The sequence below is a fragment of the Crassostrea angulata genome, chromosome 2 (assembly GCF_025612915.1).
Source record: "Crassostrea angulata isolate pt1a10 chromosome 2, ASM2561291v2, whole genome shotgun sequence".
NCBI classification, from domain to species: domain Eukaryota; kingdom Metazoa; phylum Mollusca; class Bivalvia; order Ostreida; family Ostreidae; genus Magallana; species Magallana angulata.
In genome coordinates, this window is record NC_069112.1 from 12,841,061 (window position 1) to 12,860,849 (window position 19,789).

General features: G+C 31.7%; 1 long non-coding RNA gene and 1 pseudogene across 1 annotated transcript; both read right to left on the reverse strand.

Annotated features, from left to right (window-relative positions):
- Positions 1–369: 369 nt before the first annotated feature.
- LOC128173910 (uncharacterized) overlaps positions 370–19,789 on the reverse strand; it is a 29,692-nt pseudogene continuing 10,272 nt past the window's right edge.
- Positions 14,396–16,184, reverse strand: LOC128170787 (uncharacterized). Its single transcript, XR_008241901.1, has 3 exons — positions 16,130–16,184; positions 15,169–15,221; positions 14,396–14,538 (listed from the first exon to the last, which is right to left on the reverse strand). It is a non-coding gene; the product is annotated as an uncharacterized LOC128170787 (long non-coding RNA).

Consider the following 19,789-nt stretch of genomic DNA (forward strand, 5'->3'; position numbering starts at 1 on the left):
GTTTTCTTTGAAAAACGTATTTACCTAACAAATAAAATTGTATCATTCATAACATATAGCTTGAATAAAAATGTGGCAAACAAATTTTTTAAACAATGGTTTTTTGGTTCAAAGATCTTTAGGTGTATATCGTTTTAATTACTTCAAATCATGCCAATAAAAGATATGTACTTTTTTAAAATGATTGACAAAAGAATTATGTGAAAAACACCGTACAAGATTTCTTTTTTTACATTTCTTAATTGATCTAGAGTCATATATATATATATATATATATATATATATATATATATATATATATATATATATATATATATATATATATATATATATATATATATATCATCTTAAGCATAAGCGACCAAAATTTGTAATTACCTCTAACTCTTACTCCTCTTAAACTTGATATCAACAAAATCAGCAAACATATAGAAATTTATATCAAATGTTTCTTATACAATATATGAAAACATCATTCATCTTGTCATAATAGTACTTGAATGCATACATTTCCGATCAGACCCAACCTAACAGAAAGTAAACCCCAACTAAACCCTTGGTTTACTTTCTGGGTTTACACTGGGTTTACTAGAGTGGGCCCAGAGTTAACCCAAAGTGGACACAGAGAGTAAACCCGATCAGAAGTATACCCCTGAAAGCAGACTCTAACTGTGTATTTGAAATATACAAGGGCCACGAATTACAAGCATTAGGATAGTAAGATAAAAGACGATTCTGCTTAACACTAGTGCGTACACTTGACCTCAAAAGCAATTTCTAAGTAAACCCAAAGCAAACCCGGAGTAAACCGAAAGTAACCCCGAGTGGACCCACATTTTCAAAAAAGTAAACCCGGGGTTTAGTTGGGGTTTACTCTTGTGTTAGGTAGGTTGGGTCCGATTGCTACTGTACATTTCTACAATACGAGAATCAAAAGCATGAAATGTTTAAATCTTACATCCTGCTAATTTGTAAGGAAATCATTGGCTAACAGTAGTCACGTTGGGGACCATGTTTATCCCATACATAGTCAGTACGAAATATATCTCCCTTGAGCATTATGACGACATTCTAATAGAAATATGACGTCAAATTTGATATAAAACGCTTGATTTTTATTGTTTAATTACATTTTTGTCATTTACACTAATGCAGTCGGTAAGATATAATCGTCACATAGTCATGTAGTGACCGGGTACCGGATGATACCTGGTTAGTAAAATTCATACCTAACTCGGCTTCGCCTCACAAGGTATGAAATTTACTAACCTGGTATCATACCGTACCCGGCCACTACATAACTATGTATCTTATAAAACCAATACTGTTAAATTTATAATCATGTGTTAAAACATATACATGAATACAATTATATGTGTGCATAAACATGTTGACTTGAAAAAACAGCATAGCTTTACATCAAATTCTATATTCTCTCGTAACTTATTGGTTTTGCATTAATCTGCGAACTTCAGGTAGAAGTCTCTGAACAGCTCTTTCCTCTAAAGACAAGGGTGACATTAACGAAATTGAAATACGGTACTCTTGTCCACATCGGTATAGTGCACGCCAATAAAATGGCATAGAGTAGTGAATCTGTGAATAAGCATGCAAACAAACTGGAGAACTAAGATGAATCCAAATACCACCAGGAATATCAAACCTTGAACAAAAAAATCAATATCAATATTAATTGACAAATTTTTAGCAAGAATCAATTGAAGCGTGTAGTGTTTAACTATAGGCAAAAAGTGTAATTTTGAATGTATCAGCTTGCGTATTTTTAAATGTTCTTTTATGGTAAAGATTGTTGTATATTCGGTTTGCTTTGTCCATAAAACAAAACATGACTTTTGCACAAACCTGTAAATGTTGTACATTTAATATATTATCCCAAACATTGGGCACGTAGCACCGTATTTGAAAATTGGGGCGGGGGGAGCAACCTCACAAAAAATATTGACATTAAAAAAGAACTCTTCTTAAATCACAAAATCACAAAATACTAATCGGTGAGGTGGTGCGTACTCCTTTTATTTCAATTTCATTCCTATTTCCCTTATTTGTCTTTTTGATATGCTCCTCTCATGAAAATGGGGAGGGCAACTCCATTATAACTCAGTTTCATATATATAAATGTAATACAAATGTCTGCTGCAAGAAAAAGTTGGAGCCTCCCCCCCCCCTCCCCGATGCTACTTGACCAAAAATTGACTGACATTGTCGGACATTTACTGTACGTTAACTGCACCTATATGTATTTTCAATGACTTTACCCCACTGAACGTCCTTGTACATGGCACTGGCTAGCGCCGTACCCAACTATATGGCACTGCACTGGGCACTGACCAACACAGTGTACCACGGTTTCATTGATATAAAAAATAAAATCTTTCTCAAAATCTTCAGTATGATTTTTTTCTTTTATGATATTCTTTCGAACATTTTCCCTAGCTAGAAAATGAAAAATCTTAATTTTACATTCTGAATCTGATTTTTAAAAAAGAGCATGAATTTCAAGTAATTAACATGTTAAATTTGTAAACTGGCGGTCATAAGCATCTAAAAATACATCTTCCTAACCAGACAGGATACATAATCAAGACCGCAGAACATTAACTGACAAGATTGGAAATACACAGCTTACGTAAATTGAAAACAGAAGACCTTAAGAAAACAGAATTGGGTTTAAAAATAAACAATTTTGACATTCTGCTTAACTAATGTCAACATGATAAGATTCGGAAAATAAACTTGTGCTATTTAGTATATTGATTGTTAACTAAAAGGTCTGGAAAGGTAAATGAATGGAACATCTATCCCATTTATTCACATTAAATATACCCTCCAGTTAATCTCAGTCAACTTTTCGTTTCCTGTAGTACAAAGCTAAATTCTTTTGTTTGTTGACTTACTGAGCGGGTCAGTTCCGGCTATTCTGAGATCAATGCTTCTGCTTAGCGTCATCACGATTACGATCCACAGACAGTTGACAATTCCGGAGATCATTAGGCACTCGTTTCTTAGGTTCTGTAGATTACCTGAAAGATATTTTTTAAATGTGTATATAAAAATATCGAAGTATATTTGTACAACAATATCACCTGCTAAAAGAAAAATTCAAGAATGAAAATAAGCTTAATTTTACAAATTGAGAGGTTTCATATCGTTTTATTAAATATTTCTACACGTATGATTTTTTTATACCAAAACTAAATATATAATAGATTTAGAAATATTGAAAAATTTTATAACAATGCATCCCAAACGATCCCTATTGTACGTCAATTTTTTGTTGTTGCATGGTCTTTTATAAATATGAGTAACAAAAAAAAACTATTTTCCCTCGAGCAACCGAAATTAAGATTTGACATTTTACGCTTTACGTAATTTGAATTAGTGAATGCAATAAATATCTGACAGAGTCCTAGATATGGCTTACGTTTAAACATATCAAAACAGCCAAAACCTTTTTAAGTAACACCGACTCAACATGTTAGATAAACCCTCTCTCTCTCTCTCTCTCTCTCTCTCTCTCTCTCTCTCTCTCTCTCTCTCTCTCTCTCTCTCTCTATATATATATATATATAATCAAAAAAGAAAAAGAAAATGAACAGTTCCAAAGTTTCTATTCACTAGCGCTTTCTGGATTTATATCCTTCTTCAGGTGAATGTACATAAGTTAACTTATAACTTATGTACGTTCACCTGAAGAAGGTGATTTTTTATTATTATTTTATATATATATATATACCTTCTGAAGATTTTAAAATGAAAGCGCTTAAGCTATATTGAACGTTTTTCGTGTTTTCTTATTTATTTTTTATCTATCTATCTATCTATATATATATATATATATATATATATATATATATATATATATATATATATATATATATATATATATATATATATATATATATATATATATATATATATATAGATCATGCTGTTGCTACCTTTTAGAATTGTTTCCAAACTAAAGGCACCGGAACCTGGTTGTAGACATGCCTTAATAAGGTCTGTCCAAAATTTATTTTCTTCTTTATTAACATTTTCCAATTTGTGGTCACATGCCTTTCTTATTTGTTCTTCCATCTTTGTTATAATTTTTTCTTCTGTAATCCAAAGTTTTATACTTTTTCACAAGCAAATAGCATTATACCTTAAGTTGCCAATTAATAAAAGAAAAAAACCCCGGAGGTATATATATTTATATAGTATAAGTAGTATATGAAAAAAATCACAACACCAGCTATACTCAACTAGTTTCATTATCAATGAAATCATCAGGAGTTTGATTTATATTTACTAATATATACATGTATTTACTTCTGTTTTTGTTTCATATTGATTTTATTCGTTTGATTTAGACACTATCTTATTAAATAGAGTTACAAAGAGAACATTTACAGCAACATCATTAAGTAAAAACGATGATATAAGAAGCAGGTTCTACCGTGTGTTGGAATTCTTAGGCATTGTATAGCGTCAAGAATCATTCGTAGGTGACCTGTAAATCAAAACATAAATATTAACCTGGTTATAATGCATTAGACAGACGAATCGACTCTATTCTTCTATAACGATAGTAAATACTTTGTACATTTTGACAACTTCATATCATATATATATATATATATATATATATATATATATATATATATATATATATATATATATATATATATATATATATATATATATATATATATATATTTGTTCATTTTTTTTCATGCTTATTATACGTTGTAAGCATATGCTCCCAATCCATTTAGGTGTGTGTTATCATATAAATAGTGCCTGTTTGGGGGGAGGGGGGGGGGGTAACAGTTGAAATTGACACTCCAAGAAAATCACTGTCAACCGACACGAAGCAGAGGTTGACAAGGGTTTTGGAGGGGTGTCAATTACAATTGTTATCCTCCCAAACAACTAGGCACTATTTATTTTATTATACTGAATTTCTTAATTTTAGAGAAAATATTTCTGCTTTTGTATAAAATGGCGTGAACTCTACGGCGAACCGTACGCGCATAATTTAGGCGCATGTAACAATTCGTTGTGTTACCCGTTGCCAAGTGCGTTGCTAACGCTCAGTGTAAAAGAACGGATTATCAACTGCGTCTAAACCAATCAGATTTCAGTATTTACATGAAAGTATAATAAACTGTAATAGTACATGAATAACTATTCACGCTGGTGGTTCAATACACATTTTCTTTATTAAAATAATACAAGTGGATGTTAAAAATCAATACCCGGTTGTGTGACACTCAAGTTATGATTATTTTACCACACGTCGTGGGCAATTTATTCGGTTTTAGGCTTAATGGGTAGCTAGTGTAAATTTACTTGCGCATAAATAACCATTTTACATTGACTGCATGGGACATCAACATTTAGAATCATTTTGAATGATTTATTTTTGTATCGATTAAACAAAAAAATGTATCTATAATTCTACTAAAGAATAGGTGTCCATTTGATTTCCTCAGCTATACTATACCTACCGTATGCGATATTCTTTTCATTGATACGACAGTGCATTATGCAAAAAACTTGCATGTGTATTAACCCAGCTCATATCTAAGCCATACAGTACTAAATTGCCGAGTGGTCGCGGTTTACATTAAAAAACCCAGCACTTATTACATCCATAATGCAGTAGAAGTATAAAACTTACACTTAAAATTACTTTTAAGAAATTATCATAAAATACCGGTAAATGTCCACCTTAATGATAAATACATCTTACCCGCTTTTCTTATACCAAGTTCTTCTTTTATATCGTTCTTAGTGAAGCTTTTTAACGCCTCCATGTCTTGCGCCGACTTGATGTTGTTTCTCTGGAAATTTGGTTTGTACATTTTCAGACCTAACGAATGCAGCCAGGAATTCGTGTCTTTCTGCAAGATTCATGTAATTTGAAAAGAATTACAGAATACAATCAATGTTTTGAAAGAACTGACGAAAGTTGGTTTTTATTTAGACCGAGCAAAAGATTCAGCCTCAAGCAATGGTTATTCACCTGCTGTACAGGCGATGTGACTTTTGACTTAGGATTGACCAATCAAAAGTAATGTGGAACAACTTTCATTCAAGACAATTTCATGTACATGTACATGCAATTTTGAAAGAAAAACAAAAATACAAAAATGGTTTCATTGTAGGGATTGTCATTGTTTGCAGAATTTCTGATCGGCAAATTATAATTCCTACGGACTGATAAGCGGGTAGCTTGTATAACAAGAGACCCAGGGGCCACATCGCTCACCTGAGCAACAATTGCATTAATTCTGATCAAATTAGCATTACCGTATCTAAATATCTTGACAACTAAGTACAGTAGATCTTGCAAAAAAAATTTGAAAATCTGCCAATTTATTACTCCTTTTTTTTTTTTTGGTAAATACAAAGCTCCTTTTGTTGTTGTACCTGTAAGATTTTTCTCTATTCCTATATACCCCCCCCCTCCATTTCAAGGCCCCACTTTTCTCTAGGGAATCATGGTTTCATCAAACTTAAATCTGCATAACCTGTGCTTTCACACTAAGTACTGAGTTTTGGACCAAAAACTTTCCCAGAATATTTTTAAAGATTTTCGCTATATATTTCTATGTAAAAATTCGAATCGCCATCACAGCCCCGCCCAACCACTAGGGACTGTGATTTTGCAAACTTGAATTTACACTACCCGAGGATGCCTCTACACAAGTTTAAGCTTTTCTGGCCAAATAGTCTTTAAAAAGAAAATCTTTAAAGATTTTTCTCTATATATTCTTATGTAAAAATTCATCCCCCATTGTGGCCTCACCCTACCCCTGGACCATTATTTAAACAAACTGGAATCTATAAGATCTGGGGATGCTTCCACTCAAATTTGGGCTTTCCTGGCCTAATAGTTTTGAGAAGAAGACTTTTAAAGATTTTCTCTCTATATAAAAATTGATCCCTCATTGTGGACCCCCCTACCCCCAGGGACCATGATTTGAACAAACTTGAATCTACATTATCTGAGGATAGTTACACGCCAATTTGAGCTTTCTTCGCCAAATAATTTTTAAAAGAATTTGTTTTTATAGATTTTCTCTATATATTCCTGTATAAAAATTTATCCCCCAATTGTGGCCCAACCCTACCCCCGGGGACCATGATTTGAATAAACTTGAATCTACATTATCTGAGGATAGTTACACACCAATTTGAGCTTTCTTCGCCAAATAGTTTTTAAAAGAATTTTTTTTAAAGATTTTATCTAAATATTCCATTATAAAAATTTATCCTCCTATTGTGGCCCCACCCTTCCCATCTACATTATCTGAGGATAGTTACACGCCAATTTGAGCTTTTCTGGCCTAATAGTTTTTTAGAAGAAGATTTTTAAAGATGTTCTCTATATATTCCTATGTAAAACTTGATCCCCCTATTGTGGCCCCACCCTACCCCCGGGGACCATGATTTGAACAAACTTTAATCTACACTATCTGAGGATGCTTCCATTTTAATTTGAGCTTTTCTGGCCTAATATTTTTTGACAAGAAGATTTTTGAAAGATTTTCTCTATATATTCCTTTGTAAAACTTGATCCCCCTATTGTGACCCCTTCCTACCCCTGGGGACCATGATTTGAACAAACTTGAATCTATACTACCTGAGGATGCTTCCATTTTAATTTGAGCTTTTCTGGCCTAATAGTTTTTTAGAAGATTTTTAAAGATTTTCTCTATATATTCCTATGTAAAACTTGATCCCCCTATTGTGGCCCCACCCTACCCCCGGGGACCATGATTTGAACAAACTTGAATCTACACTATCTGAGGATGCTTCCATTTTAATTTGAGCTTTTCTGGCCTAATATTTTTTGACAAGAAGATTTTTGAAAGATTTTCTCTATATATTCCTTTGTAAAACTTGACCCCCCTATTGTGACCCCTTCCTACCCCTGGGGACCATGATTTGAACAAACTTGAATCTATACTACCTGAGGATGCTTCCATTTTAATTTGAGCTTTTCTGGCCTAATAGTTTTTTAGAAGAAGATTTTTAAAGATTTTCTCTATATATTCCTATGTAAAACTTGATCCCCCTATTGTGGCCCCTCCCTACCCCTGGGGACCATGATTTGAACAAACTTGAATTTACACTACCTGAGGATGCCTCCACACAAGTTTAAGCTTTACAGGCCGAATAGTTTTTGAGAAGAAGATTTTTGAAAAATACCAACAAATTTTCAATAATTCTCAATTATCTCCCCTTTAAAGAGGGCGAGGCCCTTCATTTCAACAAACTTGAATTCCCTTCACATAGTGGTGCTTTGTGCCAAATTTGGTTGAAATCTGCCCAGTGGTTCTTGAGAAGAAGATGAAAATATGAAAAGTTAACAACGACGACGACGACGACAACGACGACGACAACGACAACGACAGACAACGGACAAATTGTGATCAGAAAAGCTCACTTGAGCCTTTGGCTCAGGTGAGCTAAAAATACCAAGTTTATGCACATATATAATGCCTCTTTAATTTACTATCATTAATGTCACAGAAAGTACGATCTAAATATGGTGTAGATAGTAAGCCACGTTTTTATATGAAAATTATTTAAGAAATTTTTTAAGAAAGCCAAAACATTACTTTAATAAAAACAAGTAAACAGTATGGGGATTTATTTTTCCCTGTCCGTAATTTTCTAATCAGCTAAACTTCTCAGGAAAAAATAATTAATGTTGATCAAAGTTTACCTTTCACAAGTTTAAGATCTTCAATCTTTTAAAATTGTAGTTACATGTTTTTGACCAATTGAGATATCAGCCTTTGCTATTCAAGATCTTTGTCTTCTTTAACATGTTGAAAGTATATACAATGAAAAAATAAGTGTAACAGTCTCAACAGTGATTTTTTTTTAATTGATTAATGATTAATTAAAAGAGAGGGCTATGACATGTTGTTTTATTGGAAATTAAATTGAATAGCCATTGACCAATTTCCCAACACAATTTCAGCTCTGGGGCTTTAAAACTGTCTCCAATTTACATGCAACTCGATCAGATAACATATGTCGATAAATAAAAAAAATTAAATTTGTAGTGAAATTGCATTAAAATATAATACTTTTTTATTCAACTAATTGATTACTAATTTTGTAACCAGTTACCATCGTTCCAAATGAGTAATCATTTTACCAATTATCAACTGTCATCTCTATTCTATTGTAAATGAAGACGAAAATTGAAGCAAAATTTGATCTATAAAAATTAAAATGGTATTGACTTAGATATCACTTAACGTCAATACGGCATTATTAATTATTAGTTTTGTCACTGGCTTATTGGAGATAAATCGAGTTGCTCGATTTGAGAGACCTTATGTGAGATTGAGCAACCCGATATATTTTCCTAGTCAGTCAGTAAGAAACTAATTTAGTGTTTTGTTTTTCCAAAGGACTATTAAATCAGAAATGTTATTTTAAAAAACTCTGATCTACGTATATCCATGTGAAGGTATACTTACATCTCCAATTATACACAGTCTAACCTTTGAATATCAACGCTGCAACTTTGCACACTTTCAATAATTTGTTTGTTTTTTTTTCGCTTTCCTCTGCAGAGGACCAAATGAGGAGCAAATCTTGGTGCTGCCTTTTTATTCTACTCCAAACACAAAATGACGTCGTCATTTCAAAGGCCAACTACTCTAATTTAAAAGAATTTTAAAGGCCATATTCTCTTTTTAATTTATTGCAAAAACTTTTATTTCAAGGTAAAGTCAAAGTCCATCTACAGTTCATCTTCTTCAAATAAAAAAAGTATATGAAGCTAGGTTTATGTATTAAAGAATAAGAATGTGGAGCGAAGGCTAATACAAATCCCAACAGTCGGACAAAAAACTATATCCGACCGTCACGTGCAATGCTTATACCGATAAAATTAGTAATAAGTCAACTAAACGAATGTAAGCTTTAGTCAGAGGAAAAAAATAGTAACTAGTAATTTTAAGAAGCTTGTCTATATAGGTCACACCATTGTTATCAGACATCTAGTGAAAGTATTAGTCTAGTTATCTATTGAGTTTTTTTGTGCACACAAAAGCTGAAAGGGACATGGTTAAGATTTGGGCCCAATTTTATTTTTATATAGTTATGCTGTACAATGTTCTGCAAAGGAACAACTTCCTATCTTGAAAATTGAAGGAGGAGTTATCCGTACAATGAGGGTAACCTATATGCAATATTTTGCCCAAAAAATGACTAAGTTCAAAAGCTGGTATTTTCTTCATAAATTATCAGCAATCGAACTCCTAGCAACAAGCACACCTCTGATATATGTACAATTGATCTGCTAAAGAACAACTTCCTATCTTGAAAACTGTAGGAGGAGTTATCCGTACAATGAGGGTACCCTTTTGGCAGCCGCCCGCCCGCCATTTTCACCATTTTAATAACCGGATTTTTCCGTTGAAATTGCTAGTGTTTTGCATATTCATACATGTATAATGTCTAAACATGTTATATTCAAAATTTCAACAAAAACATGACCTGAGCGTTGTTTACATAACAAAGAAATGTGAGATCTGTATATTGCTTACAACTCGACGACAGTCACTCAAATATTGCTCGCCTATTAAAAATGCCTTACTTAAGCATTTTAAACATTAAAAACAAATAAAAAAGATAATTTTTCACCAAATTCGTGACCATGCCCTTTTAATATTAATTTTCATAAAATTGGTTAATAGAATTTAATTCTCATGAATTGGATTTAATATATATTATTCAATGTTTTCCTTAACCACGCATTTTGCTAAACCATTATTGTGTTCTTTTGTCTTTCTGTCTTCATATTTTGTCCTCGAAAGAATTGAGTGCAGGTCTGGCGAAAACAACTTTTTTCACGTGTTTTTTTTTTTTTTTTTTTTTTTATAAATTATACACATTATAGTTAGTAATGACACTGAATTAAGCATACGCTTGCTGTTTCAGAATAATTTTAAAAAAGTGGAAAACACCCATTACATAAACAACAACCTATAAAAACATTTCTAATGATCGACCAAAATTTCAGTGTCAATCGTAGAATTATAAGCAAGATACAGAGCTCTAAATTCTGCTAGGTTTGAGTCATATTTTGTTCACATGAGTTTATTATATTCAGCTAAAGATTTTTAACTTGGTATTTCCTATTCAGCATTTTAAATTGAGAAATGGCCTCAGATCTGTGAACAAACATAGAATTGTGAGCAAAGCTATGTATCTTGCTTATAATTCGAAGCTTAACACTCAAATATGGTTAGTAAATAGAAATTGTAAACAATTTAACATAAGAAACATGCACTATAACAAATAAAGAGCACAGTCAATTAATTTTTCAAACTGAATCATATATATACCTTCTAGGGATGTTAATTTTACTTGGTTGGCTAAGTCGATTAATCGGAGCTTTAAGTCAAGCAATAGTCGAGTACTTGTTTATTTATTTCAAACTGTGTGTCCTTTCTAAATCAAATAAATAATACAATACAAGAACTTATGATAATACTATATGTATTTGATTTCAAATAAATTAAAAAGTATTTTATCTAAACATCCGTTAGCAATTGTCTTAGCTTTTTTTCTTTTTCTTGTGACACTTGCACATAATTGAGCTCCATATCATCTTAGGCAAATCAAATTTGACCTGTTTCACTGTCCCGCGCCGTGGCAAATCAACAATTAAAGTTAATGATTATAAAATCAAAAGCCTTGATGATTTTTGATTTATGCAAACATCTAATCCAATAAATGATTAAAAGAATCTTTTCAAGTGCATGTTTGCATTAGTACTTCTATTTTGTGTTGTCTTTAAATAATGACTGAATACAAGTTGTAGAAAAACAATAATTTGATCTACAAATTCAAAACAAATCAATTTTTAGCTGCTTAAAAATATACCAGGGACACCCGTTCGATGGAACAGAGTGTAACATGATAAAAAATGCCGAGAAAAGAAAACTCTTATATCTATTCAAGGCAAAAAAAATTGCCGCGTTAAGAAAAAAAAATGTTTTCAATTTTTTTTTCGTCAATCTATGACGAGTAATCGACTTAGAAAATTTTAGTCGATGATTGGCGTGACCAAGCGGTATTCGAGTACTTGTTGATATCCCTAGTACCTACATATTTCAGTCAGCGATATTAAACTTTATTTAAACTGAATAAACTCGAGAAAATGCCGAGCATCTCAACAAAACACATTGCATTAATCAACCATTACACACAAGATCACATCTAATACCGAGAGAATGAATTTTATTTAGTACTTTGTTAATACATCAGATTTTGCTTAATTTGCGCAGGTAAACAGAAAACTGTCTGATTTACCGAAGTCGTTGTTTGATTTGATACGTAAAAATTACAAAATACAGGCCATAATTCCCAGGTTACAAAGCATAAATAATGAAAACGGAACGAAATTCAAAACAAGCTAACACCACTGTCCTATGTTAAAACTGTCAACGCATTGAAATATCGGCACCAATGTATTTTGCATGTTTAGAAGATTCCCTTTGCACGCAAACTGTTTCACAACAAACAAATTCATCTTTGTCAGATCGACCCGTTCATCATACGTCATAGCTGCTTTAAACAAAGAACCTCGTTTCAGAAGTACGCAGGACAGTTAAGGCAACATTTTGCTTTTAAACAGCAGTAAAAGGAGGTCGTTTGGCTTTGGTCTATTCATTTCTGCATAATGAATAGTTCTACACTATTTTGGATGTTTTTGTAAAGATATGGGTCACCTTAACTTGACCATGTCTAAATTTGACGGTCACGTGACTTTTTAGGGTCACGCTGGCTTCTTTTAGCCAAAAAACGTCAATGCTAAATTGAGACAAAAAGTTCAAGGGCAAGGCAAAGAAAGTTTAGAGTAAATAATATGGCAACATATTCAAAATTATCCAAACATCACAGAAATCAATGCTCATTCAGTTGTAAAGTTTACCTGTTATGTAAATATCTTTGAAAACTGGCTAATTGTTCCTAAAATAGTGCATTTTTGTAAATTTGGATTCAAATTACAAAGTAAACCTTCATCTCTCAACAAATGAGCATCAGTTTTCATAAAGAACTTGCAAAGGGGAAGAAACTTATATCAAGTTTAATAATATCCATAGCCGTCTTGCACTTGAACTTTTGTATTTAATTTCTCAATCTGGAAGGTCTCTCAGATCAATACACATTTCAAACGCACAAGTGATCCCAAAAGGGGAGGTAACTCTTTGAGCGATAACTCTTCTGATATAGGCGCGATGTCGTTTTATCACCTAATTCGAATTAATTTTAAGATATATTTCAACATTACATTATGTAAATGGTTATTTAAACATAGTATTTATGTTTTATTTATTCTAAAAGAGACAAGAAGGTTACGATGAATCGCCCGCATTTCCTCTGTCGCATCATGGATGTAAACAAAAAACTGCTGTGTATCAGTTTTCTTGGTTAACCGCATTCGCGGAGTTAATGAGTTCTTAATATGTTTTAGGGATTTTAGAAAAATATATAAGAGCTAATTGTACACAATTATTTGAGGGGTTGGGTGTCAAATTGGCTCTGATATCAGTAAAACTAAATTGGTCTCATGATATCAGAGTATATTTTCGTCCCGGATAATATATATTAGAAAATAAGATATGGAGTTTTTTTTTCCCAATGATTAAATGCTAGATGAATGCATGTACTGCCTTTGCCCAATGACTGCAAATTCTATAGCACTGCTTGGGTCTGTAAATATTATTTTGGGGAGGGGGGTTCAAAGGTGTAACTTTATTCAGTTTGCCAGTGGCCAGGTAAAGCAAATCAACAGTATTCACCTTTGTGTTACACATGTTACACTTTTAATTTTAACACCCATTAAAATTATTCAACACATGCAGAATGATTGGGGGGGGGGGGGGGGTAGCATATCTGCTCATTCACAAAATAAATTCCAATTGCTCATTTCTCATTACTGAGAAAGAAAAGAGGGTGTGTAAATCCTGCGACAAGGGCGATCAAAATACATTTTGGTTCACATCAATATATAGAATTTAAATAAGTCTGAATTTTCGTATATCAGAGACTCTCTCTCTCTCTCTCTCTCTCTCTCTCTCTCTCCCACCCATTTACATCCTTAATACATGCAGCATATAGCAATTTAATATATTAACTTAAGTAAATTTCCCCTTTCACTTCTCAAACAAAATTATGAATATAAAAACAATTATATTTGGTTCATTAGTTTTATTGATTCAAGAAGATAAAAGAAATTTCTGGAAAACAAATTCTGTGACATCATTTAAACCTGACAAATATGCATGCAAACTCAAAATCGCAATTTATTTATATGATGTCAATGTGTTTATGGTATGACTTCTTCAAAAACACAGTCTTCCTGTTCTTAAAATTCAGGTTTTTCTTTTCATCATTTCATCTTTTATATGACCCCAGTATAAGTGTGCAGGTAAATTGTCACCAATAAGAACATCATTTATGTAAATCCCAAAACAAAGCAGGTACCAGCTAAAATGAAAATTATACATATTTCAGTAAGTTTAACTTGTAATCAAAATGGCTGAAAGACTGACATGGAGTATTTTCTACAATTTGATAGACAATAAATGGAATTGTTTCTCTTAATAAACATTTCATTATGTTTTGATGTGCATTTAAATTTTGCACAAATTCAAATACAGCTTTGAAATATTTTTTCAGTTTGATCAATTTGAATTTATTAGCATCCTCACCCCTGATATGTGCATGATAGTTTATTGCACCTCTTTATTTTACCTGGCATGACCTTAAAAGTGCACTTCTCTCTCTCTCTCTCGCTCTCGCTCTCTCTCTCTCTCTCTCTCTCTCTCTCTCTCTCTTTTAACTGATTTTATACAAGATTGATATTATAATGCTGGTGCGGTCAGTGTGAAAACATTCCAATGTATTGTTAATATGTGTATGAGTAATTTGTAAACATGAACTATTCAAAATTGAAGATTTATAAATAAAATAGGTTTCTATCAATCATATTAAAACATGAAACCATTCAAACATGGAAATGCTTTGTCTAATTGAATTTTCTCATAGAATTATCAGATTTTTCATTATTTCAATGATAAATTATTGTGTTTGTATACATGTATGTTATTTACTTACATTTTCTTCAAGCCTTTTTTTTCTCAAATAAGTGCGACACTTTTCAAATTACTCTGTAAAAAAACAAAAAATAATTATGGGAAGTCATACAATTTAATTTACATGCACATAAGAACATGTCAACAATAATTTGAACATTTTTGTGAAAGGTCTACATATATTTTGCATGGATGGGTAAAATGACCAACACTTCAAATATTATTTGAAAGTTACACATGCACATTCTACACAAACAATACCATATATGACCATGAATGTAGATTCCTCATTTTGAGAAAATCAGATGGAGACATGCAGTCATTTGTTTATTATTATTTGGGTGTTTTTTTTAATACCAATAGTACAGCATCATAAGTATGAACCCAGATGACAAGATTTCAAACAGTGTTATGATAGTAATATACTGAGTTCTAAAAACTAACTAATACTAATTAAAAATTAATGTGCATAAACATCTTATATCAACTGGATGAATGTGCAAAAAATATAAATGAACTGTCATGGAAGAATATTGAACACAGTAGAAAGATGTTATTGAAAAGCTGCTCATCAATTTCCAGAAAATAAAATCAGCATCTTTTAGCCTGTACTGTTCTGATTTTCAGAAAATCAAATCAGCTGTTTTCATGCACAGTCTTTGTACAGTACGTATTGTTTACTTACAAATTGAAAAAAAAACTAACAGTTGTGTAAAGCTAAATATTGTCAGTACAAGTACTATGAACTGATTCGTGTCGATTGGTGAAAATGATCAACAATTTAACGGACTGGCAATAAATTTAAAGCTACATGTAGCCTACTTTGTATAGGCCTAAATGTAAGCAATGCAGTCTCTCCTCATGTTTTGAACGAAACAACACAATAAGTCGATCAGAAATGCATCAACAGTATTGAATCACAATAAAATAGTTATTAAGCTATCTGGTACATTACAAATACACTGTATATCTATTCTACATACCTGATAAATCATCAAAAAATCGCCATCATCGGGATACCAGCTACACGTGTTTACATCGTCTGACGAGCGCTTTTGAGACGCAGATTCACACCCATACGACAAATGCGTTATGGAAATTCTTCGTATATTCTGATTGTTGTAAACTTACATGAGTGATTCGTAGTTATATTTTTCTTATGCAGTATTAAATCAGCCGTATTTTTTGCTTAAACTGCTGTTTTCGGTATATTTTCTATATATGGAAATGCAGAGGCGGGGCGTATATTATGACGTCATAACTCATTATCCCTTTATTAGTATATCGAAAGGATTTCAATGACATTGGTTCATTATCATCGACGTAAATTGAAAAATCCCGATCTGCCTCGGCATTTATTTTGTCCCGGCCCGGGTTTGCCTCCCCATTTTATCGATACTCGTATGGAATACCGAACCCGAAGCTATAAACTGATTGAAACATGCCTCCTTTATTATTATTTTCGTAATAACTCAGATTTTAAACAGAAATAGCCCTTAATTTTTGCAATTCATATTTTCCTTTCCATAAAAAATATTTATGCTAAATTACTTTGAAATTGTCTCAGTATTTCTTCAGAAGAATAATTTTTAAAATGCATCCCCTTTTTCTACAGTTTCGAGGTTTTCTCCGCTTTGAATAAAGATCGGTATTTCATTTCTGCAATTCATATTCGTCTTCCTATACGGATGCTCTGTGCAAAATTTGGTTGAAATTGGCCAAGCAATTTTAGAGACGAGGTTCAAAATATAAAAAAAAGGTTACAGACGAACAGGCGGACAGACGGACAGACGGACGACAGACAAAATGTGATCAGAATAGCTCATTTGAGCTTTCAGCTCAGGTGAGCTAAAAACGTTCAAACAGCATACACTGTACTTAATTAGAACATAATAACAATGCTAATGTTTACAACTCAATAGAAACTGCAATTGATTCGTCAGAAATCTGTTTATTAATCAAAATACACAAATAGGAATTGTAAACTATAATAACTTACTGGTACGGCTACTGGTATTGTGAATTTAGGAATATCTCGTATTTTCTGGTACAAATTTATGCGATGGGCCAGTTTCTTGATCCCTAATCGTTTCAAGTCTGTTTCGGTCAGCATTCCAAGAAAATATGTGTTTTCAAAGCCATTTTTGATAAAGACCCGAGCATATTTCTGTCGAATGAAATATTATATCAGTTTGCATAAACTGGTATTTTACTTTATAGTTCAGAAAATACAGGCTTATATTTCTTTTTATGCTCTAATCCTGATTTATTTTATCTCATGTTCAATTGTTCTTGTCTGTAGTTATATTTTGCATATAAAATACTTCACTTTTATACCTACCCTTTCTCTTTCCAAGTATCTCTATCTTACCTTCATGCCTTTAGGAAGCCATTTTTCAACATTAGGGGGTTTTTGTTTATTTTCACTTTCTTCATCACTATTTTTTTGTTCTTCATTATCTAAAATAAATTCATCGTAGTTGAAGCGTGTTTTCAACCTTTTAAAATCATATGCATTGTAAATCTGATATACGATCCAATGTACTTCAAGCATATTATTATCAGAGTTTAGTATTGTCGCGCTATTCATAAAAGATTATAAGATATCTTTTATAATTTCGTTATGCAGCATCATGTATCCACTATTATTCAGAAATAATACTATGATATCAATGATTTTAAATTGAGTTTTTGAAAAGCTTTCCAAAAAACCCTCATATGTTTCACTTAGATATATTTCTCTGCAAAATAAATACTTCAGCACAATTTTAAAAATTCATTAAAAAGTGTTTATTATGTTTCTGAAGTTTATTAAGTTGTTTATGAAAGATGATTTGTCTAAACGGTTCTTCAAAATAAAAAGAATCCAAGTCATGATTAGTAGATGAAAAAAAAGGAAAGGGGGTGATTAATAGGAATTATTTTGCTTTTTATATTGCATTCTGCAATATGTACCATGCTTTATGCATCTATATTATTCTACAACACCCAACGTGAACCTTTGGATGGTGGGAACATATAAAAGTTCAATTTGTTTTTTTTTAATTCTGAAATTTGACAACAATTAACACATATGATAATGATTTACGTTAGGATTCGTATCATATTCCTTTCACTTATGATAGTTCTATATGTCACAGTTTTCTCAGTTTTATTTATATTAAATTACCCCACTGTGATAATATTAAAGAGAAAATATCTTACAAGACAATTCAACTCTATTTTAAAACAAACCTTTCAATGGTATATGTATACCATTTACTATATATTGAACCATGATTTTGTTTAAAATCAGATTTTTATCTGAATTAGATATACCTTAGCATGTTCTTTGATTAGCTTTATTGTTTTGCATGATAAAAAAAAACATATGAAAACACAACAAAATTAATGTTCTGGCAGGAATTGAATGAATTTATCATAATATTCAATTATCAAAATAGTGTCAACTAAATAGAAGAAATGATCTAAAAAATATTTCTGTTTCTTTTTAATATACTGCTTTAATTTCTATACCTGTATCTTCTTTGTCGCTGTCAAAGTCTTCAGGGACAATATCTTAAGAAAAAAATCATTATAGAAAAAAATTATCTAACAGCTAAACATAATTTGTCATTTTTCACTATATGATGGGGGAATTTGTTTAGTTCTATTTAAAGTAAACTATTTATAAAAGTAAATGAGAAATTCAAGATAAAGAACACATATTTGGGAGTATTGTTATTACATGTGATATTCGTTATCAATTCGACACTATTTGTAAGTTACCTGAATCACTCTCCTCGCCAGAATCGTCCGGTGTGACCAAACCTTGACGATTAAATTAGCAAGTTAAGAACATTGGCAAATCAACAAAGATTTTATTTAACAATGCTCTGTGTTTGTCTATATTAAACACATTATTATCAAAAACAAAATCAAAGAAACAAACAAGTTTCTCCCTTAAAATTTCAAAAGCCGGACTAATAGATAATAAAATGGGACATCGATTACTTACATTGCAGACTTCAGCAATTATGTGTATAAAAAATCGAAACAAATATCTAATTTTTTGAATTCAATAAAACTAACTTTTATTATTGACGTATACATTTTCTGTTGTTTTTTAATTATTCAACTTATCTACAATTTACTAGGTCCCATGACTCATTTTAGTCAAATTCCAAATGTTCTTCTTTATAAAGTTGCTCCTCTATTTTTTTTTCTGTGTTATTTTTAGGAAACAGAATGTCATCCTCAACCCATCCATAAAGTAACGATGTGAACATACTAATGTAATAGAATACTTTAGGTATGCAATGCATAAATATTATTTTTTTTTTTTTGGTAGTTTTGTGAAAAATATACTCTACCCCCCGATGCTTGCATAGGACACGCTTGGTATCTTTTGATTTAATTTTTTTTAATGCAGCAGAGGGATTTTGTGCCTACAGTTGGCTAGATTTATTCATAAGGAAGGTTATTTTAAATGCACAAGGGTACAAAAATATGTTCTTATAGTTCTTTCTTTGGAAACTTCTTACCAGAGTCTTCTGATGTTTTGTTCCTATCGAAACAGCTGGATAAAAACATAAAAGAAAGAATAAAAAAAATAAAACATGTTCATGAGCGGGTATGATAAGGCAACTCTCAGCGATCGATTG